The 24,715-nt window shown below is 51.7% G+C and overlaps 1 protein-coding gene across 1 annotated transcript in view; it reads right to left on the bottom strand.

Moving 5' to 3' along the window:
• LOC147120839 (L-gulonolactone oxidase-like) overlaps positions 1–24,715 on the bottom strand; it is a 292,759-nt gene that overhangs the window by 249,005 nt on the left and 19,039 nt on the right. The gene's annotated exons all lie outside the window — the stretch shown is intronic.

Raw genomic sequence — 24,715 nt, 5'->3', positions numbered from 1 at the left:
CATCCGTTTCAGAATCTGAGCTGATTGTCTGCCCGAGTCCTCACTCGTTATGGCTTTTAGATAGTGCCATTCCATGTCTATTTTCTTGATCCACTCCCGTCCTAGAAGTGGTGGTCCTCCCTCATGTAGTACGTATAAGTTCATTCTTGGGTGTTCTTTACCCCTATCTCTCACTTTGACTCTTATCTTTCCCATGGGGTATACTTTATGCCCCGTGTATGTCTGCAATACGAACTTGGTATCTCTTAAGGGTATATGTGAGAATAGCCGGTGGTAATCCCTTCGATTTATGACTGAAAGAGCTGATCCAGTGTCCAACTCCATTTTCACTTGGATTCCAGCTATTTTTAGCATGACCCAGATAGTTTGTAGGTCAGCTTCCTTACTCACATTGTGAATTCTCAGACTACCCAGCTCCTGGCCGTTTGGGTCTGAGTCTGAATTCTGTTCGTCTGAACTCTTCTCAGCCACCTTGTGTACCTTGTTGTACTTTTCCTGTGATGGCTTCCTTTGGTTGTTGGTCCTTTGGTTGTTGGTCTTCATCCCTGACCGGCATACCTTAGCTATGTGACCCAGTTTGCCACATTTCCTACATTCCTGGTTCTTAAACCAGCATTGGTTCTGGTCGTGTGTTGTCTTCCCACAACGATAGCATTTTGTTGTTGTCGAGGTAATTTGATCCACACTTAGTGCTGCTGTCTTTAGCTGCATTTCCGCAGTTCCCTTCGCTGCGGCTTCGTGCGATGCTGCAATAAGGACAGCCCTGTCAAGTGTAAGGTCGTTCTCTTCGAGTAGTCGCTTTTGCGTTCCTTCCTTTGCCAACCCGCACACGAACTTGTCTCGCAATGCCTCTGTCAGATTCCCTCCAAACTGGCAGTATTTCGCTAGTCTACGCAGTTCGACCAAGTATTCTGCGTTGCTTTCGTCTTTCCGTTGCGTTCTCGCATAGAATTTGAATCGTTCCGCCAACATCAACGGTGTGGGGTTCAAGTGATCCTTCAGAACAGTCACAATCTCATCGAAAGTCTGATCCGCCGGTTTAGCTGGTGATAGTAGATGCTTCAAGAGCCCGTATGTCTTTGCGCCCATCGAGTTTAGCAAGGTTATAGCTTTGCCATCTTCTTCTATTTTATTGGCCTCACAATAGATCTCGATGCGTTCCACGTACGTGGCCCAGTCTTCTACCTCGGCATTAAAATCGTTGATGTTACCACGCTTAGGCATCTTCCTCTCTTTCTGATAACACCCCGAATTATTTCTTTAACTTATTTTTTTTTTCTAAGATGGCGGTTTTCCCGTGAAAATGGCGGTTTCCCGCGCTTATCTTCTCTCCCCGCCCACTTCAATGGCGGTTTCCCACTTCTGTCTTCTTCCCCGCCTAATGGCGGCTTCCCGTGTTTCTTCCCTAGCGGGAGGGGTACACTTTCCCCCACAGGCGACGGCCGCTGGCTTTCAGATTCACAGCCTGTGCGTCGGCTTCAGTGCTTTCCCTTTTCTCGGCAAGGCAACCGGCGCTGGGTACACCCCATTGACGGCGAACAGGTTCAGCCGCTGGGCTGGCTCTCGCTCAGTTCCCCTTGCTCGGGCTCGGTCTCTCTCCCACTCTCTCGGCTCTACCGGCGCTGGGTACACCCCGTTGACGGGGAACAGTTTCAGCCGCTGGACTGGCTCTCGCGCAGTCTCCCTTGGTCGGCTCTGCCTCTCCCGCTCGCTCGGCTCTACCGGCGCTGGGTACACCCCATTGACGGAGAACAGTTTCAGCCGCTGGACTGGCTCTCGCGCAGTCTCCCTTGGTCGGCTCTGCCTCTCCCGCTCGCTCGGCTCCCAAACGCCTCTCCCAGCCGTCTCGCAGTCCGGTGCTTCCCTCCCCGGCTGCGGCTGAGCTTTTATATCTTCCCGCGCCTACGCTCCCGGTCGCAGCGCTTCATGGCTTCGGTCGCTGCCCGGCCATTTTCGCCGGTCGCGGTCTAGCTGTCTCACGACGCCGTTGCGTCCCCAGCCTGTCTGTACCGCGGCTTCCTTGCTCCACGCTGCCCCAGTCTCAGCGCCTCTGGGCCCGACTTCTGTCCGGCTCCTTTCCCCCTCGACCGTGGTCGAGTGCACCGCCCTTATCCTCCGATTATTCTTTTGACTTTTCCCTTACTCACAGTCACCGTGGCCGGCTTGCTTCTCGTGCTGATCGGCTCACTCCTCACCGTGGCAGAAGGGACAGTCAGTGCCTGTTGCTGATGGAAGTCTTTGTCTCTGAATTCTTCCTCCTTTCCCAGCTCTGCAGACTCGAGTTTTCTCCCAGCAGAATGACAAGGGCGGCTGCCTCTTCTCGATGCTCGTTAACTGCTTCGGAATTATTGTTGCCGCAGGGTACGATCGGACTCGTCGCCACTGTAAAGTCTGTGGGTTGTTTAGTTAATTAATACACAGACTCCAAGAGTAACTTAAAACAGGACTTTACTATTCGAAGGTCAGGGCGAATCTGCCCAATAACTCCTGGCACAACACTTATATACTGGTGTGGTCACCGTCGGTATTACCGTATACAGAAGCCAAACAAAGTAGTGCCACACCTAAAATAGTTCTCTTAAAGGTGAACGGTTACATACAATAGTTCTCTTAAAGGTAGACGGGTACATACACTACAGGTGGAAGGTACTTTTACTGCCTAAGTGGGAGGAGCAATACCCACTCGAATTTCACGACCCATCATCGGCATGTGATGATAGGGGTTTATTTAAGCATGTTGTTTCAAATGTTTAATGATTTTTTTTGTATTTTGTGTTGCAGCCCCAAGTTGAGCAGAGGCGTAGGATCCTCTCCGTGCTTGGGACCATTTTGATTACATTGTGTAACTAAGATTGCAACATTTTGTAATAAGTTATGATGTAAAAAAAAGTGATTGTAAATTTGATTTACATTGTATAATTTTACAAGCGTGTAGGGGTATGAGGCCCCTTATTGAAAACTGAAGTATCTGTAAGATGCCTGCCGTACCATGGTTTTTTTTCTTGAATTTAAGGGGAATAGATGGGACGGGGATCAGTGGCAGATAGCTATTAGGTAAATACAAGGGATGGTTGTTTGTGAGGGGTCAGAAATTATTGCTCATTTCTTCAAGAGGATACTGCAAGCAAGCTGAAAGTATCCAAGGGCAGACTGTAAGAATTCACAATAATTTACAGTTCTGAAGATTAATTTTTTTGATTAACGAATCCCTGGGCGTTGTGCTTTTAAATTTCCAGGGATAAAAATGGCTGTCATACCACATGGCTGAAGACAAAGGGGCTTGGAAAGCAGCTTTCTGTGTCGGGAAGTAAGGTTGAATGGAGACAAAATGTTACCACAGGACAATGCTTTGTTTACAAAGCAATTGAATGCTATTAGCATTTGTTTGTATATCGAGTGGATACATCTAAACTGCAGAAGAGACTTTTGTATCTTGAATGGGAACCGTTTAAGAATTGAATGGGTCTAAATCACCTAGCATTCTGGACAATAGAGCAGTTGTATCTCCCTTTTGTTTCAGCCCAGGGAGCTCCGGAAGACACATTAACCCAGTCTAACCACTCTGAGTTAGCCAATCACAGCTTTCTCTTGTGTATTGGACCCTTTGGGCGGGAATTTTGCACACAGCCCTTGCAGGGCAGAATGGCAGGACCTGACCAGGTATAAAGATAGCTGCTGAGAAGCTATCTCTCTCTCTTACTTCGCTGGACCACAGGTGAGCAGGGTGTTCTGATTCCTCAACAAGGCAACCTAGCAGGAGTTTGGGGTGGTGATTTAAGGGAATTGCTAAGATTGTTTAAATAACATTGTAGCCATTGTATCCCTCGTTTTCACCGTCTGCAACCCCCTGTTATATAGTTTTACTGTAATTACTGTGTTCGTGTGGTATAGTTTATTCTTTTGATTGTAGTTTATTTAGGTAATAAAACTTGATTTTTTCTCTCATCCAAACCACTTGTCCATTTTAATATCATTAATTATAAGTTCCTCCACTCAGAACTGAAGGAGGGGTAGCGATTCGAAACCACTGTTTGTAAATTGGTTTAGAGTGCAGCAGCAAAAGGCTGCTGACCAGGTGAATTACCGTAAACCAGGTAAAAGGTTGGAATTGGTCAGAGCTCAGAGGCAAAGGCTGCTGGCCAGGTAAATTACCATAAACCAGTTGAAAGATGCCCCCCTTACACCTCGTCTAGGTCATTAATATATATTGTGAATAACTGGGGTCCAAGGACCGATCCCTGCGGTACCCCACTAGTCACTGCCTGCCACTCGGAAAAAGAGCCGTTTATTCCAACTCTTTGCTTCCTGTCTGCCAACCAGTTATCTATCCAAGTCAATACCTTACCCCAATCCCATGTGCTTTAACTTTGCACGCTACTCTCTTATGCCGGTCTAACCCCCCTGCCACCACCCCACCTCCCCCAGGGCCGGTGACCTGCCTTGTCTTGTGTGTGGGCTGGTCTACCTCCCCACCCAGGGCCGGTGAGCTGCCTTGAATGGTGCCTGGGCCGGTCTAAACCCCCCGGGGCTGGTGAGCTGCCTTGTCTGGGCCGGTCTAACCCCCCCACTGAGGTCGGTGAGCTGCCTTGTCTGGTGTCTGGGCCGGTCTAACTCCCCCCCAGGGGCCGGTGAGCTGCCTTGTCTGGTGTCTGGGCCGGTCTAACTCCCCCCACCCCCGGGGCCGGTGAGCTGCCTTGTCTGGTGTCTGGGCCGGTCTAACTCCCCCCCAGGGGTCGGTGAGCTGCCTTGTCTGGTGTCTGGGCCGGTCTAACTCCCCCCCCCCCAAGGTCAGTGAGCTGCCTTGTCTGGTGTCTGGGCCAGTCTAACTCCCCCCCAGGGGTCGGTGAGCTGCCTTGTCTGATGTCTGTGCCGGTCTAACTCCCCCCCAGGGGTCGGTGAGCTGCCTAGTCTGGTGTCTGGGTCGGTCTAACCCCCCCCGAGGTCAGTGAGCTGCTTTGTCTGGTGTCTGGGCTGGTCTAACTCCCCCCCAGGGGTCGGTGAGCTGCCTAGTCTGGTGTCTGGGTCGGTCTGACTCCCCCCCCCCCCGGGGCCGGTGAGCTGCCTTGTCTGGTGTCTGGGCCGGTCTAACTCCCCCCCAGGGGTCGGTGAGCTGCCTTGTCTGGTGTCTGGGTCGGTCTAACTCCCCCCCCCCCCGGGGCCGGTGAGCTGCCTTGTCTGGTGTCTGGGCCGGTCTAACTCCCCCCCAGGGGTCGGTGAGCTGCCTTGTCTGGTGTCTGGGCTGGTCTAACTCCCCCCCAGGGGCCGGTGAGCTGCCTTGTCTGGTGTCTGGGTCGGTCTAACTCCCCCCCAGGGGTCGGTGAGCTGCCTTGTCTGGTGTCTGTGCCGGTCTAACTCCCCCCCAGGGGCCAGTGAGCTGCTTTGTCTGGTGTCTGGGCCGGTCTAACTCCCCCCCAGGGGCCGGTGAGCTGCCTTGTCTGGTGTCTGGGCCGGTCTAACTCCCCCCCAGGGGCCGGTGAGCTGCCTTGTCTGGTGTCTGGGCCGGTCTAACCCCCCCCCCCGAGGGCGGTGAGCTGCCTTGTCTGGTGTCTGTGCCGGTCTAACTCCCCCCCAGGGGTCGGTGAGCTGCCTTGTCTGATGTCTGGGCCGGTCTAACTCCCCCCCAGGGGTCGGTGAGCTGCCTTGTGTGGTGTCTGGGTCGGTCTAACTCCCCCCCCCAAGGTCGGTGAGCTGCCTTGTCTGATGTCTGTGCCGGTCTAACTCCCCCCCAGGGGCCGGTGAGCTGCCTTGTCTGGTGTCTGGGCCGGTCTAACCCCCCCCCCCCGAGGGCGGTGAGCTGCCTTGTCTGATGTCTGTGCCGGTCTAACTCCCCCCCAGGGGTCGGTGAGCTGCCTAGTCTGGTGTCTGGGTCGGTCTGACTCCCCCCCCCCCCCGGGGCCGGTGAGCTGCCTTGTCTGGTGTCTGGGCCGGTCTAACTCCCCCCCAGGGGCCGGTGAGCTGCCTTGTGTGGTGTCTGGGTCGGTCTAACTCCCCCCCAGGGGTCGGTGAGCTGCCTTGTCTGGTGTCTGTGCCGGTCTAACTCCCCCCCAGGGGCCAGTGAGCTGCTTTGTCTGGTGTCTGGGCCGGTCTAACTCCCCCCCAGGGGCCGGTGAGCTGCCTTGTCTGGTGTCTGGGCCGGTCTAACCCCCCCCCCCGAGGGCGGTGAGCTGCCTTGTCTGGTGTCTGTGCCGGTCTAACTCCCCCCCAGGGGTCGGTGAGCTGCCTTGTCTGATGTCTGGGCCGGTCTAACTCCCCCCCAGGGGTCGGTGAGCTGCCTTGTGTGGTGTCTGGGTCGGTCTAACTCCCCCCCCCAAGGTCGGTGAGCTGCCTTGTCTGATGTCTGTGCCGGTCTAACTCCCCCCCAGGGGCCGGTGAGCTGCCTTGTCTGGTGTCTGGGCCGGTCTAACCCCCCCCCCCCGAGGCCGGTGAGCTGCCTTGTCTGGTGTCTGGGTCGGTCTAACTCCCCCCCAGGGGTCGGTGAGCTGCCTTGTCTGATGTCTGGGCCGGTCTAACTCCCCCCCAGGGGTCGGTGAGCTGCCTTGTCTGATGTCTGGGCCGGTCTAACCCCCCCCCCCGGGGCCGGTGAGCTGCCTTGTCTGGTGTCTGGGCCGGTCTAACTCCCCCCCAGGGGCCGGTGAGCTGCCTTGTCTGGTGTCTGGGTCGGTCTAACTCCCCCCCCCTCCGGGGCCGGTGAGCTGCCTTGTCTGGTGTCTGTGCCAGTCTAACCCCCCCCCCCCGAGGGCGGTGAGCTGCCTTGTCTGGTGTCTGTGCCAGTCTAACCCCCCCCCCGCGGGGCCGGTGAGCTGCTTTGTCTGGTGTCTGGGCCGGTCTAACTCCCCCCCGGGGCCGGTGAGCTGCCTTGTCTGGTGTCTGGGCCAGTCTAACTCCGCCCCCCCCCCCGGGGCCGGTCAGCTGCCTTGTCTGGTGTCTGGGTCGGTCTAACTCCCCCACCCCCCGGGGCCGGTGAGCTGCCTTGTCTGGTGTCTGGGTCGGTCTAACTCCCCCACCCCCCGGGGCCGGTGAGCTGCCTTGTCTGGTGTCTGTGCTGGTCTAACTCCCCCCCAGGGGCCGGTGAGCTGCCTTGTCTGGTGTCTGTGCTGGTCTAACTCCCCCCCAGGGGCCAGTGAGCTGCCTTGTCTGGTGTCTGGGCCGGTCTAACCCCCCCCCCCAGGGGCCGGTGAGCTGCCTTGTCTGGTGTCTGGGCCGGTGTAACTCCCCCCCAGGGGTCGGTGAGCTGCCTTGTCTGGTGTCTGGGCCGGTCTAACCCCCCCCCCCCAAGGTCGGTGAGCTGCCTTGTCTGGTGTCTGGGTCGGTCTAACTCCCCCCCAGGGGCCGGTGAGCTGCCTTGTCTGGTGTCTGGGCCGGTCTAACCCCCCCCCCCCGGGGCCGGTGAGCTGCCTTGTCTGGTGTCTGGGCCAGTCTAACCCCCCCCCCCGAGGGCCGGTGAGCTGCTTTGTCTGGTGTCTGGGCCGGTCTAACTCCGCCCCCCCCCCGGGGCCGGTGAGCTGCCTTGTCTGATGTCTGGGCCGGTCTAACTCCCGGTGAACTGCCTCTGGCACTGGGATTCGCTCCCGACACTCGGCGACTCGATCCTAACAAAACCGGCAGACCAAGTTGCCGCGGTCCTTTCGCTGGCCGCATTAGGGAGCGAGCACAGCACCGGGATCACTCCCCCAGTCAAGCTCGATCCAATTTCTAGGCATTTGTCTTTTGGAAACAGCTGGCAGGGCAGCGAGTGTGGTACCCAGTGAGTTGGGACATTCAGAGTATGGTCCTCAGTGACTGTTCATCAATGAGTCCGCAGTTCATCAAAAATAGTGACCTCAAGCCCAGGGTCAGGGTTGATCGCCTGGGGAAGGACACTGTGATGATGAATTAAATGTTACCAGCTGCCGACACAGAGACGCCGAGATCCATCTGTCTCTGTCTCTCCCAGTGTGCCAGTGTCAATGGGATTTGCAATCTGACTCAATGTTACAAGGGTGCAGGGGTGACAATAGGGAGGACCAATCTACAATCCCAATAAAACATCTTACAGCAAACGCTCCTGTCCAGTCATGGGGCAGCACTGTTAATCGTCATGGAGATATGTGCGTCACAGGTCATTCTGCCGCCCTATGTAAATAAAATGAAACCTTGTTTTACAGTTATTGGTGTGTATTCCATTAGACGAGACACAGTTGCTGGTGGCAGAGAACAGCGATGAGAGATCGCACCCCAAAGTGAATTGGTACCCAACACTGAGTTCTCCATATTCTACCACCAGAGAGAAATAGCAAACAGTAGAACGTCTCCCTGCTGTTCACAGGGCTGGAGAAAGATTTGAAGAGTAGGTCACCAGGGCAGGTCAGATGTGCAGCACGGAGTGGCTCAGTGGGCGGCACTCTTGCCTCTGAGTCAGAAGGTTGAGGGTTCACGTCCCACTCCAGAAACCTAGGCTGACACTCCCAGTGCAGTGCTGAGGGAGTGTTGCACTGTCGAAGGTGCCGTCTTTTGGATGAGATGTTAAACTGAGGCCCCGTCTGCTCTCTCAGGTGGACTTAACAGATCCCATGGCACTTTTGGAAGAAGAGCACGGGAGTTATCCCCGGTGTCCTGCCCAATATTTATTCCTCAACTAACATCATTAAAACAGATGATCTGGCCGTTATCATATTGCTATTTGTGGGAGCTTGCTGTGTGCAAATTGGCTGCCGCGTTTCCTACATTACAACAATGACCACACTTCAAAAATATTTATATTGGCTGTAAAGTGCTTTGAAATGTCCGGAGGTGAAAGGCGCTATAGAAATGCAAGTCTATCTTTTGAGGCACAGGAGGGCAGCCTGAGCCTGTGGAACTGCAGCCCACCTTTCAGAGAGGGAGAAGCTTTGGAAGGTGGCAGCGCAGAATATCTGAAAGAAAATGGCTTCATTATTTGTTAATTGAGGATGGCCTGCAATGGTCAAAGGGAGTAGTGGGGAACAGTACAGAAATGTTTACAGGGTGAATGGTGATTTTTTTCTACTGAAGAGTGAATGGAAGCAGAGATAGTTCTACCCCCGCAAGCTGTACAGCTTCAAGCAAACAAGATTCAACAATCCAGAGAAACCTGATTGAATTTTTTGAAGAGGTGACCAAAGTAGTGGACAGGGGAATGTCTATGGATGTTATTTATATGGACTTCTAGAAGGCATTTGATAAAGTCCCACATAAGCGACTGTTAGCTAAGGTGGAAGCCCATGGAATTGAGGGCAAATAATTGACCCGGTTAGGTAATTGACTGAGCAGCAGGAGACAGAGAGTAGGGATAATGGGCAGGTACTCTAACTGGCAGGATGTGACTAGTGGCATCCCACAGGGATCTGTGTTGGGGCCTCAACTATTCACAGTATTTATTTACGACTTAGATGATGACATAGAAAGTCAGATATCCAAATTTGCCGATGACACAAAGATAGCCGGCATTGTAGGCAGTGTAGATGGAAGCATAAAATTACAAAGGGATATCGATAGATTAAGTGAATGGTCAAAACTGTGGCAAATGGATTTCAATGTAGGCAAATGTGAGGTCATCCACTTTGGACCTAAAAAGGATAGAACAGGGTACTATTACAACAGTGACTACACTCCAAAAGTACTTCATTGGTTGTAAAGCACTTTGAGATGTCCGGTGGTCATGAAAGGCGCTATATAAATGTAAGTCTTTCTTTCTTTTTCTTTATCTAAATGGTAAAAAGCTAAAAAAAACAGTGGATGTCCAATAATCATTAAAATGTCATGAACAGGTACAGAAAATAATCAGAAAGGCTAACGGAATGCTGGCCTTTATATCTAGAGGACTAGAACACCAGGGGGTAGAAATTATGCTGCAGCTGTACAAAACCCTGGTTAGACCACACCTGGAGCACTGGGAGCAGTTCTGGGCACCACACCTTAGGAAGGATATATTGGCCTTGGAGGGAGTGCAGCGTAGGCTTACCAGAATGATACCTGGATTCCAAGGGTTAAATTACGAGGAGAGATTACACAAATTAGGGTTGTATTCCCTAGAATTTAGAAGGTTAAGGGGTGATCTGATTGAGGTTTTCAAGATATTAAGGAGATTAAATAGGGTAGATAGAGATAAACTATTTCTGCTGGTTGGATATTCTAGGACTGGGGGCATAGTCTAAAAATTAGAGCCAGACCTTTCAGGAATGAAATTAGGAAACACTTCTACACACAAAGGGTGGGAGAAGTTTGGAACTCTCTTCCGCAAACAGCAATTGGCGCTAGATCAATTGTTAATTTTAAATCGGAGATTGATAACATTCTGTTAACCAAAGATATTAAGGGATATGGGGCAAAGGCGGGTACATGGAGTTAGGTCACAGATCAGCCATGAGCCCATTGAATGGTGGAACAGGCTCGAGGGGCTCAATGGCCTCCTCCTGTTCCTATGTTCCTATGATTAAGATTCAAAGGATGACTGGACTATTACTTAGCCTGAGTGTGCACCAGTCTGTTAGCCTTTGCTGTATAACTAAGGCTCTTCAGAATAATAGTCAGTTTCAGCCCGGCTGAGCAGCAGTGTAATTGAGATTGAAGAGGGCTAGGGCTGCACCAAAGACCTGTCCTTTATTACTGATTACTGCTTCATTCAGGCGCTGGGCTACTCTGGGGACAAACACGCACTCCCACTGGCAGACTATGAGGTTGTCCATCCTCCCTTCACCTCTTCAGCAATCTGTTGACCCTGCAGTTTCTCCATAAAAGTGATATGTAGACACGGGGCTACAGTGTGAGGTTCAGAGCCTGGTGTGCGACCGTTCTATTCACCACTGAGCCACAGCTCGCACTGCAGCTTACAGTCCGCCTCAGATAACCGGGACTGTCCACCCCAGGAACTGGTGTTCGGGCTGTGAACGGCATGAGGTATGGCTAATTGTGTCCTTTCAATGATACCAACAACTGTCAATGCTGGATGTGCTGTGTCATGAAAAAAAACTATCTCTCTAATATCCAGAACCAAAATATATCATCCAATACTCCTATACCTCAACATCCAATTTACCAAATAGCTAATATCCAAATATCCCAATATCTGCCCTATACCTTAAATACTTAAGATCCAATATTCAAATTAAATGATTAATATCCAATACCCAGCATCAATTATACAGTAATCAATGTCGACTGTCCAAAACCTCAACAACTCACATCCAATATCTGAAATTCAATATCCAATATTCAATCGCTAACATCCAGTACTCTGTGTCCAATCTCCTGTTAACTCATAAGCCTGTGGGCACCATGGGTGAACTGGCGCTCCTCCGAGACCCACACAGGACTCAGAGAAACGCACCTGTTTGGGCCTCTCCTCCTGACCCCTCTCCCTGATCCCACCCCCTGACCCCACCCCACCCTCCCCCGACCCCACCCCCGACCCCCTCCTCCCCCTGACCCCTCCCCCCTCCCCCAACCACTCCCCCTCCCCCTCCCCACCCCTCTCCCCCTGACCCCTCCCCCCGACCCCTCTCCCCGACCCCTCCCCCGACCACTCCCCCCTCCCCCTGACCCCACCCCTCCCCCTGACCCCTCCCCTCCCCCGACCCCACCCCGCCCCCCCCGACCCCACCCCCCGATCCCTCCCCCCGACACCTCCCCCGACCACTCCCCCCTCCCCCTCCCCACCCCTCCCCCCTCCCTTCCCCCAGAACCCTCCCCCTCCCCTGACCCCTCCACCCCTCCCCCCCTTCCCTCCCCCTCCCCCTCCCCAACCCTCCCCCCTGACACCTCCCCCCCAACCCTCCCCCCGACCCCTCCCCCCGACCCCCACAACCCTCTGGGTGAAGAAATTTCCCCTCAAATTCCCTCTAAACCTTCCACCGATTACTTTAAATCTGAGCACCCTGGTTTTTGACCCCTCTGCTAAGGGAAATAGGTCCTTTCTATCCACTTTATCTCGGCCCCTCATAATTTTATACACCTCAATAAAGTCTCCCCTCAGCCTCCTCTGTTCCAAGGAAAACAGACCCAGCCTATCCAGTCTTTCCTCATAGCTAAGATTCTCTACTCCCAGCACCATCCTTGTAAATCTCCTCTGTACCCTCTCTAGTGCAATCACATCTTTCCTGTAATGTGGTGACCAGAACTGCACGCAGTACTCTAGCTGAGGCCTAACTAGTGTTTTATACAGTTGAAGCATAACCCCCCTGCTCTTGTATTCTATGCACGGCTAATAAAGGCAAGCATTCCGTATGCCTTCTTAACCACCTTATCTATCTGGCCTGCTACCTTCAGGGATCTGTGGACCTGCACTCCAAGGTCCCTTTGTCCCTCTACACTACTCAGTGTCCTACCATTTAATGTGTATTCCCTTTCCTTGTTAGCCCTCCCCAAATGCATTACCTCACGCTTCTCCGGATTGAATTCCATTTGCCACTGTTCTGCCCACCTGACCAATTTATTGATATCTTCCTGCAGTCTACAGCTTCCTTCTTCAGTATCAACCAGACAGCTGATTTTAGTATCATCTGCAAACCTCTTAATCATACCCCCTATATTCAAGTCAAGATCATTGATATATACCACAAAAAGCAAGGGACCCAGTACTGAGCCCTGCGGAACCCCACTGGAAACAGCCTTCCAGTCACAAAAACACCCATCAACCCTGCAGCGGGTAGTCAAAACTGCCCAACGCATTACCGGCACCCGGCTAACGACCATAGAGCACATATACCAGAAACGCTGTCTACGGAGGTCACGGTCCATCATCAAAGACCCTACCCACCCCAGCCACAGTCTGTTCGCCCTCCTGCCACCTGGGAGACGCTACAGATGCATTCGCACCCGTACGACCAGATTTAGGAACAGCTTCTTTCCCAGGGCTGTCATCCTACTGAACTCCACAAATAAACTCTAAAGCCTGCACATCTGCCAATGCACTTTATTATGGTTATGTTATGTTAATGTATTACAAGCGAAATGTATGTTGAAGGTTTAAATGTCTTAATCCAAATGTACACTCTCGGGAGCCGCAAGCCTACATTTCGTTGTACTGCACTTGTGCACTAACAATGACAATAAAAGTTGATTTGATTTGATTTGATATATTACCCTCTGCTTCCTGTCTCCAAGCCAGTTTTGAATCCAACTTGACACTTTGCCCTGGATCCCATCGGCTTTTAACTTCATGACCAGTCTGCCATGTGGAACCTTACCAAAAGTCTTGCTAAAGTCTATATACACTACATTAAATGCACTACCCTCATCTACCCTCCTTGTTACCTCCTCAAAAAATTCAATCAAGTTTGTCAGACATGACCTTCCCTTAACAAATCCGTGCTGACTATCCTTGATTAATCTGTGTCTTTCTAAATGAAGATTTATCCTGTCCTTCAGAATTCTTTCCAATAATTTTCCCACCACCGAGGTTAGGCTGACTGGCCTGTAATTACTCGGTCTATCCTTTTCCCCCTTTTTAAACAAGGGTACCACATTAGCAGCCCTCCAGTCCTCCGGCACCACACCTGAAGCCAGAGAGGATTGAAAAATGATGGTCAGGGCCTCTGCTATTTACTCTTTTGCTTCGCTTAACAGCCTGGGATACATTTCATCTGGGCCTGGGGATTTATCCACTTTTAAAGCTGCTAAACCCCTTAATACTTCCTCTCTCACTATGTTTATTTCATCTAATATTTCACACTCCTCCCCCCCAATAGCAATGTCTGCTTCGCCCCTCTCCTTTGTGAAAACAGATGCAAAGTATTCATTAAGAACCCTACCGACGTCTCCCGCCCCCACACTGATGGAGAGCGACAGGAATGGGAGTTAGTGATTTATTTGTTGGGAGCAGAGAGGTCAAAGGTGGAAGTGAGGGAATGGTTTAGTTGGTGAAGAGAAGCTAAGATAGCAGATTAATTTATTTAGTTAGTGCCCAGATCAGCAGATCTGATGCCATCATAGGTTGCCTCCTTGATGACGGCTCCCTTTCCGATCATCCTACAAGGTCATACCTCATCCCCCACACCTCTTCCCTCCAGCTGGGCTCCAGTCTGAGGTGATTCTGCCTAACAGAGAGATGGTTCACTTGTACCAGTTAACAGGGATCCCAAAATCAGCTGAAAGCTGAAAAAAGTGAAGATATTGATGAGAGTGAGAAATGTTGGATGTTGCTGGAGCTGGCAACCTGTGGAGCTGGAGCTGGAACCGGGAGCCTGGAGCTGGAGCTGGAGCCTGGAGCTGGAGCTAGTACTGGAGCCTGGAGTCTGGAGCTGGAGCTGGAGCCTGGAGCTGGAACTGGAGCCTGGAGCCTGGAGCTGGAGCCTGGAACCTGGAGCTGGAACCTGGAGCTGGAGCCTGGAGCTGGAACTGGAGCCTGGAGCCTGGAGCTGGAGCTGGAGCCTGGAGCTGGAGCTAGTACTGGAGCCTGGAGCTGGAGCTGGAGCCTGGAGCCTGGAGCTGGAGCCTGAGCTGGAGCCTGGAGTCTGGAGCTGGAGCTGGAGCCTGGAGCTGGAACTGGAGCCTGGAGCCTGGAGCTGGAGCCTGGAACCTGGAGCTGGAACCTGGAGCTGGAGCCTGGAGCTGGAACTGGAGCCTGGAGCCTGGAGCTGGAGCTGGAGCCTGGAACCTGGAGCTGGAAGTGGAGCTGGAGCCTGGAGCTGGAGCTGGAGCCTGGAGCCTGGAGCTGGAGCCTGGAGCCTGGAACCTGGAGCCGGAGCCTGGAGCTGGAGCCTGGGGCCTGGAGCCTGGAGCTGGAGCCTGGAGCCTGGGGCCTGGAGCTGGAGCCTGGAACCTGGAGCTGGAGCTGGAGCTGGAGCCTGGAACCTGGAGCTGGAGCTGGAGCCTGGAGCCTGGAGCTGGAGCCTGGAGCCTGAGCTGGAGCTGGAGCCTGGAGCCTGGACCTGGAGCTGGAGCCTGGAGCTGGAACCTGGAGCTGGAGCCTGGAGCCTGGGGCCTGGAGCTGGAGCCTGGAGCTGGGGCCTGGAGCCTGGAACCTGGAGCTGGAGCCTGGAACCTGGAGCTGGAGCTGGAGCCTGGAGCCTGGAGCTGGAGCTGGAGCTGGAGCCTGAGCTGGAGCCTGGAACTGGAGCTGGAGCCTGGAGCTGGAGCCTGAGCTGGAGCCTGGAACCTGGAGCTGGAGCCTGAGCTGGAGCTGGAGCCTGGAGCTGGAGCCTGAGCTGGAGCCTGGAACCTGGAGCTGGAGCCTGGAGCCTGGAGCTGGAGCTGCAAGATGTTGAGCTGTCATCTTAAGGAGAGAATTCACGAGGAAGCTGTGGGATGATCTTTCCACAGGTGATTGGTGAGGGTGGGGGGATTGGGAGAGGGTAGGGTCAGTAGAGAGACGGGGGGGCGGGGCTGCGGTTGGGGTTGAGGTTAATGTCAGCCAGTATGAGGACTTTTCAATTCAAAGGCTGAGGGTGGAGATGTGGGAGGAATATCCCAGTGAAGAAGTCTGCGTGAGCCTCGGGAGGGTATTAAACAAGTATTAGGAAGGATCTGGAAATACTCAGCAGGCCAGGCAGCATCTGTGGAGAGAGAAACAGAGTTAAAGTTTCAGGTCTGGGACCCTTCATCAGAACTGGAAAAAGCTGGAGATGTAACAGATATTAAGCAGGTGCAGAGACACGGGGGGGGGGGGGAGGGAGGGGGGGCTGGTTTAGGAGGGGAGGAAGGAATTGAAAGAACATACTGTGAAAATGTTGCAAATGGGAATGGCAAAATCATACAGCATGAAAAATGGGGACAGGGGTTATTACCTGAAATTGTTGAACTCAATGTTGAGTCCGGCAGGCTGTAAAGTGCCCAATCGAAAGATGAGGTGCTGTTCCTCGAGCTTACATTGAGCTTCATTGGAACAATGCCATAGCCCGAGGACAGAGAGATCAGAGTGGGAGTGAAGCGGTGAATTAAAGTGACAGGCGACCGGAAGCTCAGGGTCACCCTTACGGACTGAACGGAGGTGTTCCGCAAAGTGGTCGCCCAATCTGCCTTTGGTCTCCCCAATGTAGAGGAGACCGCAAAGTAAGCTCGAGAACAGCACCTCATCTTTCGATTAGGCACTTTATAGTCTTCCGGACTCAATATCAAGTTCAACAATTTCAGATAATAACCCCTGCCCCCACTTTTCATGTTGTATGATTTTGCCATTCCTATTTGCAACATTTTCACAGTATGTTCTTTCAATTCCTTCCTCCCCTCCTAAACCGCGCCCCCCCCCACCTGTCTCTGCACCTGCTTAATATCTGTTACATTTCCAGCTTTTTCCAGTTCTGATGAAGGGTCCCAGACCTGAAACGTTAACTCTGTTTCTCTCTCCACGGATGCTGCCTGGCCTGCTGAGTATTTCCAACATTTTCTGTTGTTATTTCAGATTTCCAGCATCCGCAGTATTTTGCTATTGTATTAGGAAGGATCGGTGGGAGAGACCGAACAAGGCAGGTGCCCGAGGGAGGAGAGGTTGTGGGGGTGCCAGGGAGGAGGCTGAGGTGTAACCAGGTGTCCATGGGGGCAGGGCACATGATGGAAAGTTTAATCGGCTGGGAAGGCTTCAGTGAGGCCACAGGAATTGTCACTGAGAGTCATGTCTTGGTTAATGCCAGGCTCATGGTTTCATCCTCAACTAGTTAATTCTTAACAGCAATAACTTGCATTTATATAGCACCTTTAGTGTAGTAAAACGTCCCAAGGGGCTTCACAGGAGCATTAGCAAACAAAATTTGACACATAAGGAGATATTAGGACAGGTGACCAAAAGCTTGGTCAAAGAGGTAGGTTTTAAGAAGCGTCTTAAAGGAGGAGTGTAACAATGCACCCTTTTTTTGGGACCTCTATTAGTCCAAAAGATTCAACATTGACCCAAATTGGTAGCAGAGATTAAAACTTTATTTCTTGATTTCATTCAGTACAATCAAGGATCAACATCCCTTATGGTGTCTTAAGCAGCGGTAAAAAGCATAAAGCATAGTCATACTACCTCGTTATGCCTTGGGTAAAAGTCATGGTAGGGGTTGTGTGCACCCTCTGGCACGGTCCTCTGTGTCCGCTATTCTTGCCTCTAGGCGTCAGGCCCCAGTCGTTTACAATTAGCCCTTTCTGGGATCTCCTTTTTATACCTTTTCTTTCCACTCAAATCTATGGAGGTACCGACCCATTATCCCTAGGCTCTGTCTCCTGCTGATTTCCTAACCAGATCAATAATTTGCCCTCAAACCCATGGGCTTCTGCCTTAGTTAACAGTCTCTTATCACAGAAATCACAGAAACCCCACAGTGCAGATAGAGGCCATTTCGGCCCATCGAGCCTGCACCGACACATATCCCACCCTATCCCCGTAACCCCACGTATTTAATCCCCCTAACACTAAGGGTCAATTTATCATAACCAATCAACCTAACCCGCACATCTTTGGACTGTGGGAGGAAACCGGAGCACCCGGAGGAAACCCACGCAAACACGGGGAGAATGTGCAAACTCCACACAGACAGTCACCCGAGGCCGGATTCGAACCCGGGTCCCTGGCGCTGTGAGGCAACAGTGCTAACCACTATGCCACCGTGCTGCCATGTGGGACTTTATCAAATGCTTTCTGGAAGTCCATATAAATAACATCCATATACATTCCCCTGTCCACTACTTTAATCACCTCCTCAAAAAATTCAACCAGGTTTGTCAGGCATGGTCTACCTTTCACAAATCCATGCTGGCTCTCTCTGATCAGCTGAAAATTTTCGAGGTGATCAGTCACCCTATCCTTAATTATAGACTCTAGAGATTTCCCGACAACAGATGTTAGGCTAACTGGTCTATAATTCCCTGGTTTCCCTCTCTCACTATTTTTAAATAGTGGAGTGACATGTGCAATTTTTCAATCTAAAGGGACTGTTCCTGAATCGAGAGAACTTTGGAAGATTATAGTTCAGGCATCTGCAGTGTGCTCACCGACTTCCTTTAAAACCCTGGGATGGAAACCATCTGGTCCTGGGGATTTGTCACTCTTTAGTGCCATTATTTTCTTCACTACTGTTATTTTACTTACATTAATTTTATTGAGTCCCTGTCCCTGATTCAGTTTCCTTGGGATTTCCGGCATGCTATCCTCTTCCTCTACTGTAAATACTGTAAATTTTTCAGCATGTCCGCCATTTCCTTATCATTGATAATATCACCGCTTTCAGTTTTTAAGGGGCCAACATTGCTCCTGACCGCCCTTTATTACTGATATAAGTGTAAAAAAAAGTGTTGATTTTGATATCCCTTGCAAGTTTCTTTTCATACTCCCTTTTTGTAGCCCTTACTGTCTGTTTTGTGACCCATTGCTGTTCTTTGTATCTTTCCCATTCGCCAGGATTTGTGCTATTTTTTGTACTTTCGTACGCCCTTTCCTTTAGTTTTATGCTGTCTCTTACCTCTTTAGTCTTCCGTAGCTGTTTTTTTTTTAAAGTAGAGCTCTTGCCCCTCAGGAGTATAAGCTAGTTCTCTATCACATTAAATTCTTTTTTGAACACCTCCCACTGCTCTTCTGTCATTTTACCCATGAACAGATTTGCCCAGTTTACTGTGGACAGTCTCAGTCTCATTATAACGCCCATCCTTTCAAGGTCTGTGACTTCATGCCTTTTCCCTGTGTTTTGTTCAGCTATAGTCTACTGTGATAAAGGGCCCGATTTTGTGGATTGAGTGGGAAATGGTCGGGTTTCCCCGAATGTGGGGTTCTGACACACCAAAAAATGGGTCAGCCAGCTCCACGCAATTTTCCCTCAAGTGGCCAATTAATTTCCAGCGTGTGGGCAGCCTTGTTAATTGTCCATTTCGAGTCAGAAAGCCCCACAGTATGATGTCATCATTCATGGTGCTTTCAAAGTGTCCAGCAAGCTTCTCCACCTCTGCAGGCTTCTCAACCACTCTTGCACAATGGCAGAGGAGCCCGCACCAGCTGCTGCCAGCGGCAGAGGCCGAGCTGCGGCCAAATTCAACGAGACGTCACTGCAGACCTTGGTGGATGGGGTAAGGGCCCACAGGGAGGTCCTCTACTCTCGCTCAGGGAGGAAGAGGCCTCCCAAAGAGTCCACGGCTGCCTGGATGGAGGTGGCAGCAGAGGTAAACTCTCTGGGTGTCACCCGTCGCACCTGGCTGCAGTGCAGGAAGCGCTTCCATGACCTTCATCGCACAGTGAAAGCAAGTACGAAGTTTCCATCACCCTCAACCTGATCCCCATTGCCTTTCCCCAAAAGCACTCAGCTTCAGCAATCTCTTCCTCCAAATCCCACTTCACAGTCACATCCATGCACCCTTACCCATTCCATTTCTCTCTATGCTCACATTCACATAACTATTCCACCATCGAGTCTTGTAAATAGTTTTAATGCCATCATTTTCCTGTACATAAAGAATGTGGTGGCAGCTGCTGCAGTTATGACGTCTGTCATTTGGCGAATGGGGATGTCACATAGAGGCTTTAGGATAACATGCAGATGACAGCAAGCTGGTCAAAGTTGTTGGAAAGTATAGGCATGGGCCACTGTCCATGGTCAGTTCAGAAGCAGTGAGGCTGCAGTGTTTGATGTTCCAGGCTACGCAAATCTGCCCAGGATGAGTGCATTCCTTGCATTCCGCCCAGCAATGTTCTCGCGCACTGGTGCCGCTGGTTGGAGGGCCTCTGCAGGATGCTCGTTTCCGTCCTCCTCCTCCTCCTCCTCCTCAGCATCATCCTCATCCAAGGCGGCTCTGTGAGGAGCCTCTTGGTTCTGCGGCATCGCCAAGCCATGATGCTGTGCCATGTTGTGAAGCACACAGCATACCACAACGATTTTGGAGACCCTGGCTGATGAGTACTGTAGGGCTCCACCTGATCTATCGAGGCATCTGAAGCGCATCTTCAGCAATCCGATGGTTTGCTCGATAATGCATCTGGTGGTAATGTGGCTGGAGTTGTAGCGCTCCTCAGCTTCGCTGGCTGGTCTCCTCAGCGGTGTCATTAGCCAAGAGCACAGGGGATATCCCTTGTCTCCAAGTAGCCATCCTTGAAGTTTGTTTGGCGGTCTGAATAGCGGAGGCACAGTAGACTGCCGCAGTATGAGGGAGTCATGGCAGCTGCCAGGGAACCTGGCACAAACATGCAAAATCACCTTCTTGTGGTCACACACCAGCTGAACGTTAAGGGAGTGGAAGCCCTTGCGGTTGACAAAAACTTCTGGATTGCGGTGGGATACCCTAAGGGCCACATGTGTGCAGTCAATGACGCCCTGCACCCTTGGAAAGTCTGCCAGCTGAGCGAATCCATGCGCTCGCGCCGTCACATTTGCGCGATCCCTGGTGAAATGGATGTGATTGTGCACGATGGCAAAGAGGGCATCGGTTACCTGCGTGATGTATGTGTGTGCGGCCGCCTGGGAGATGCCGCTGATGTCTGCTGCTGATCCCTGGAAGGAGCCTGAGGCATAAAAGTTGAGTGCGGTGGTGACTTTGATGGCCACTGGTAAGTAGTGTGGACCTGTTGCTCTGGGCTCCAGGTCTTGCTGCAGCATTGCGCAGATGTCAGTCACAACCTTTCGCGAAAGTCGGAGCCGCCTCTGGCACTGCTGCTCAGTCATGTTGAGGTAGCTGACCCTGTTTCTGTAGACCCTGTTTGGGGGGTATCTCCTGCGCCGACGGCCTTCCATGCGCTGGCCCCTTCTGGCCTGTGCTGCCCCAGGTGGCTGAACCGCAGCCTGCCGCTCCTGCTGGTGCTGCTGTTGTTGCTGGTGATGCTGTTGCTGGAGTTGCTCCAGCCTCCTCTGCTGTTGGAGATCCTCTAATGCCAGGAAGGGAAGGTAGCAAAGGCCTCCCATGCTTCTGACAGATGCTTCCGTTGAGGAGGCGCTGAGCTAGGGTGGTGAGAGGGGCTTCCCAGGAGCTCGCACTGGAGAAGTGTGTGAGGCTCCAACTTTCTACAGCTGTGCCTAAGCCTTCAAAAAGTTCCCCCAAGCCTTCATCAACAAGGTCCTGCAGCCTGCAAATGCTGCCTGTTTAAATCTCTTCAGTCCTCATTGACCTGCAGCTGCAAGCAAGCAAGCCAACAGTTTTCACGCCAGCTCTCATCAGCGGTGTTGCCACAATGCGTGTTTGATGTGGGGAAAGCCACAAAATCGCAACGGCCCCTGAAAATCGGCTTAAACATGGTAATTAGTGCTCATTAGTGTTCTGACGGCCAGTCCCGCCAGCGGCGGGTGGGACTGAATCGGGCCGCGGAGAAACGGCAGTCCGAAAGTCGGACGGGGCGGGGAATCAGGCAGGGGGGGGGGGTCGCGACCCACTTTTTCGGCGATTTTTGGCCTCCGGCCACCTGAAAAGCCACCCAATGGCTGGCAGAAAATCGGGGCCAAAGTGTCAAGCTGATCAGTGTTTTTCCCATCAATATTTTCGCTGGTTATGATTAGTTGAACTCACTGCCTGAAAGTGTGGTAGAGGCAGAAACCCTCATCACATTTAAAAAGTACTTGTATGTGCACTTGAAGTGCCGTAACCTGCAGGGCTACGGACCAAGAGCTGGAAAGTGGGATTAGGTTGGATAGCTCTTTTTTGACAAGCACAGACACGATGGGCCGAAAGGCCTCCTCCTGTACCATAAATTTCTATGATTCTATGATTACTTTGCTTTGTGAGCTAATTATGATTACATATATGTGCTTATATACAGTGGGGAAAAATTTCAGTATCGCCCCATTTGGGGCGCCATTATCGGCCGTGCGTAAAGTTTAGCGCCTGATGCTAATTATCGCCTCCGACAGCAAACTTGGCTTTCATCGCCCCTGGAGGTGATTGGAGCGCTAAATCAGGCGCTTCACACCTGTCTTAAGGTGCAAAGGCCGAGGAGCGAGGCGTTACCTCAGAGCGCTGGCGAAGCAAGGAAAGGCAAATCAAAATGAACCTGCAAAGTGCTGCTCAGTACTCAAAACTCCTTCAGACAGCGTTGAATCTCTCCAGAAGTCTCTCTCTCTCTCTCTCTCAGAATGCGTGGTGCAAAAATGTCGCCGAAAAAAATGGCAGGAAGTGGTTGCCTTTAAATAGCGTTCCCCCAGTCCCTTTCTGACAGCATAACGCTCCCCTCAAACTGTCATTGCTAGCGGCAGGCGGTAAAGCAGGGGCGCCACTCAATATCCGGTCTGGGGCGCTAACAGTGTGTTGTGCACTCGACTGACGTCACCATCTATCGGCGCAGGAGATCGTGGCGGTAGTATTTAGTGCCACCGCAAAATGTCTAGTTAATTTGGCGAGTGGCGCAAACATCGCCGCGCCCGGGCGCTAGTTGCTTTGCGCCCCATTAGCGCCCTCTTAAGGTGCTAACGGGAGGTGCAAAGAACTGAATTTTTCTCCCAGTAAGTATTAATAAGCAAATCAATTAATTACTAAGGAAATTAGCTCTAATCTCACAGGAAAGAAAGGTAGAGAGGTGGAGAGGTTTAGGGAGGGAATTCCGGAGCCTGGGGCCCAGGCACCTAAAGGCACGGCCGCCAATGGTGGAGCGATTTAAAATGAGGGATGTGCAAGAGGACCGAATTGGAGGCGCGCAGAGATCTCGGAGGGTTGTAGGGACTGGAGGATGTTACAGAGATAGGAAGGGGGCGAGGGCCCTGGAGGGATTTGAAAACAAGGATGAGAATTTTACAATGGAGGCGTTGCCAGACTGGGAGCCAATGTAGGTCAGCGAGTTCCCACGTCCCTTTGAAGTGGCCTAGCAAGCCCCTCAGTGCTGTCAAACCACTGGCAGCAGTTCAAGAAGAAGGCTGATCACCACCTTAGGACTGAGATGAGGAGGAATTTCTTCACCCTGAGAGTGGTGAACCTGTGGAATTCTCTACCACAGAAGGCAGTTGAAGCCAATGCATTAAATATATTCAAGAAGGAGTTAGATATATTTCTTAAGGCTAAAGAGATCAAGAGATATGGGGAGAAGGGCAGCACGGTGGCATAGTGGTTAGCACTGTTGCCTCACAGCGCCAGAGACCCGGGTTCGAATCCGGCCTCGGACGACTGTCTGTGTGGAGTTTGCACATTCTCCCCGTGTTTGCGTGGGTTTCCTCCGGGTGCTCCGGTTTCCTCCCACAGTCCAAAAAGATGTGCGGGTTAGGTTGATTGGCTATGATAAATTGACCCTTAGTGTTAGGGGGATTAAATACGTGGGGTTACAGGGATAGGGTGGGATATGTGTTGGTGTAGGGGTTACGGGGATCGGGTGGGATATGTGTCGGTGCAGGCTCGATGGGCCGAAATGGCCTCTATCTGCACTGTGGGGTTTCTGTGATTCTGTGATTCTGTGAAGGCAGGGACAGGATACTGAATTTGGAATAACAACAGAAAATGCTGGAAAAACTCAGCAGGCCAGGCAACATCCATGGAGAGAGAAATAGAGTCAATGTTTCGGGTCGAAACCCTTCGTCAGGACTGAAAAAACACAGGAAATGAAACAAAAGGCAGTTTGGGGGCTGGGAAATGGGGGAGGGGATGAAAGAAGAGACATTGAGAGATATTCAAGGTGAGATGAGATGGTAATCGGACAGGTAAAGAAACAAACAATGGCTCGAGCTGAAGTGTGAAATGCGCTGGCAGAGTGAGAGACAGCTGCCATGTGGGAGAGAAAGAGAAAAGGAAAAGGCACAAACCAAAAGTGGAGATAAAAATACAAAAATATAATAGGGGCCGAGGTTATGATCTGAAATTGTTGAACTCTATGTTGAGTTCGGAAGGCTGTAAAGTGCCTAATCGAAAGATGAGGTGCTGTTCCTCGAGCTTACGCTGAGCTTCCGTGGAACAATGCAAGAGGCCGAGGACGGTGAGGTCCGAGTGGGAATGGGGTGGTGAATTAAAGTGACAGTCCACCGGGAGCTCGGGGTCCCCCTTACGGACTGAACGGAGGTGTTCCGCAAAGCGGTCACCCAATCTGTATTTGGTCTCCTCTACATTGGGGAGACCAAACGCAGATTGGGTGACCGCTTTGCGGAACACCTCCGTTCAGTCCGTAAGGGTGACCCCGAGCTTCCGGTCGCCTGTCATTTCAATTCACCGCCCCATTCCCACTCGGACCTCACCGTCTGCGGCCTCTTGTATTATTCCACGGAAGCTCAACGTAAGCTCGAGGAACAGCACCTCATCTTTCGATTAGGCGCTTTACAGCCTTCCGGACTCAATATCGAGTTCAACAAACTCAGATCATAACCTCGGCCCCTATTATATTTTTATATTTTTTATCCACACTTTTGGTTTGTGCCTTTTCCCTTTCTCTCTCCCACACGGCAGCTGTCTCTCACTCTGCCAGCGCATTTCACACTTCAGCTCGAGCCATTGTTTGTCTCTTTACCTGTCCGATTACCATCTCGTCTCGCCTTGAATATCTCTTAATGTCTCTTCTTTCATCCCCTCCCCCATTTCCCAGCCCCCAAACTGCCTTTTGTTTCATTTCCTGCCTTTTCTCTCAGTCCTGACGAAGGGTTTCGACCCGAAACGTTGACTCTATTTCTCTGTCCATGGATGTTGCCTGGCCTGCTGAGTTTTTCCAGCATTTTCTGTTGTTATTTCGGATTTCCAGCATTCGCAGTATTTTGCTATCGTACTGAATTTGGATGATCAGCCATGATCTCATTGAATGGTGGAACAGGCTCGAGGGGCCGAATGGCCTACTCCTGCTCCTATCTTCTATGTTTCTATGTTTCTCAGGGCAACTAGGGGTGGGCAATAAATACCGGCCTTGCCAGTGACGCCACATCTTGAGAATCATTTA

Source organism: Somniosus microcephalus, chromosome 3 (genome assembly GCF_052327205.1).
Source record: "Somniosus microcephalus isolate GS21.2 chromosome 3, FLI_Smic_1.0, whole genome shotgun sequence".
In the NCBI taxonomy this organism is placed as follows: Eukaryota; Metazoa; Chordata; class Chondrichthyes; order Squaliformes; family Somniosidae; genus Somniosus; species Somniosus microcephalus.
Note: the sequence above shows the minus strand (reverse complement) of the source record. Positions and strands in the feature narration are given on the sequence as shown.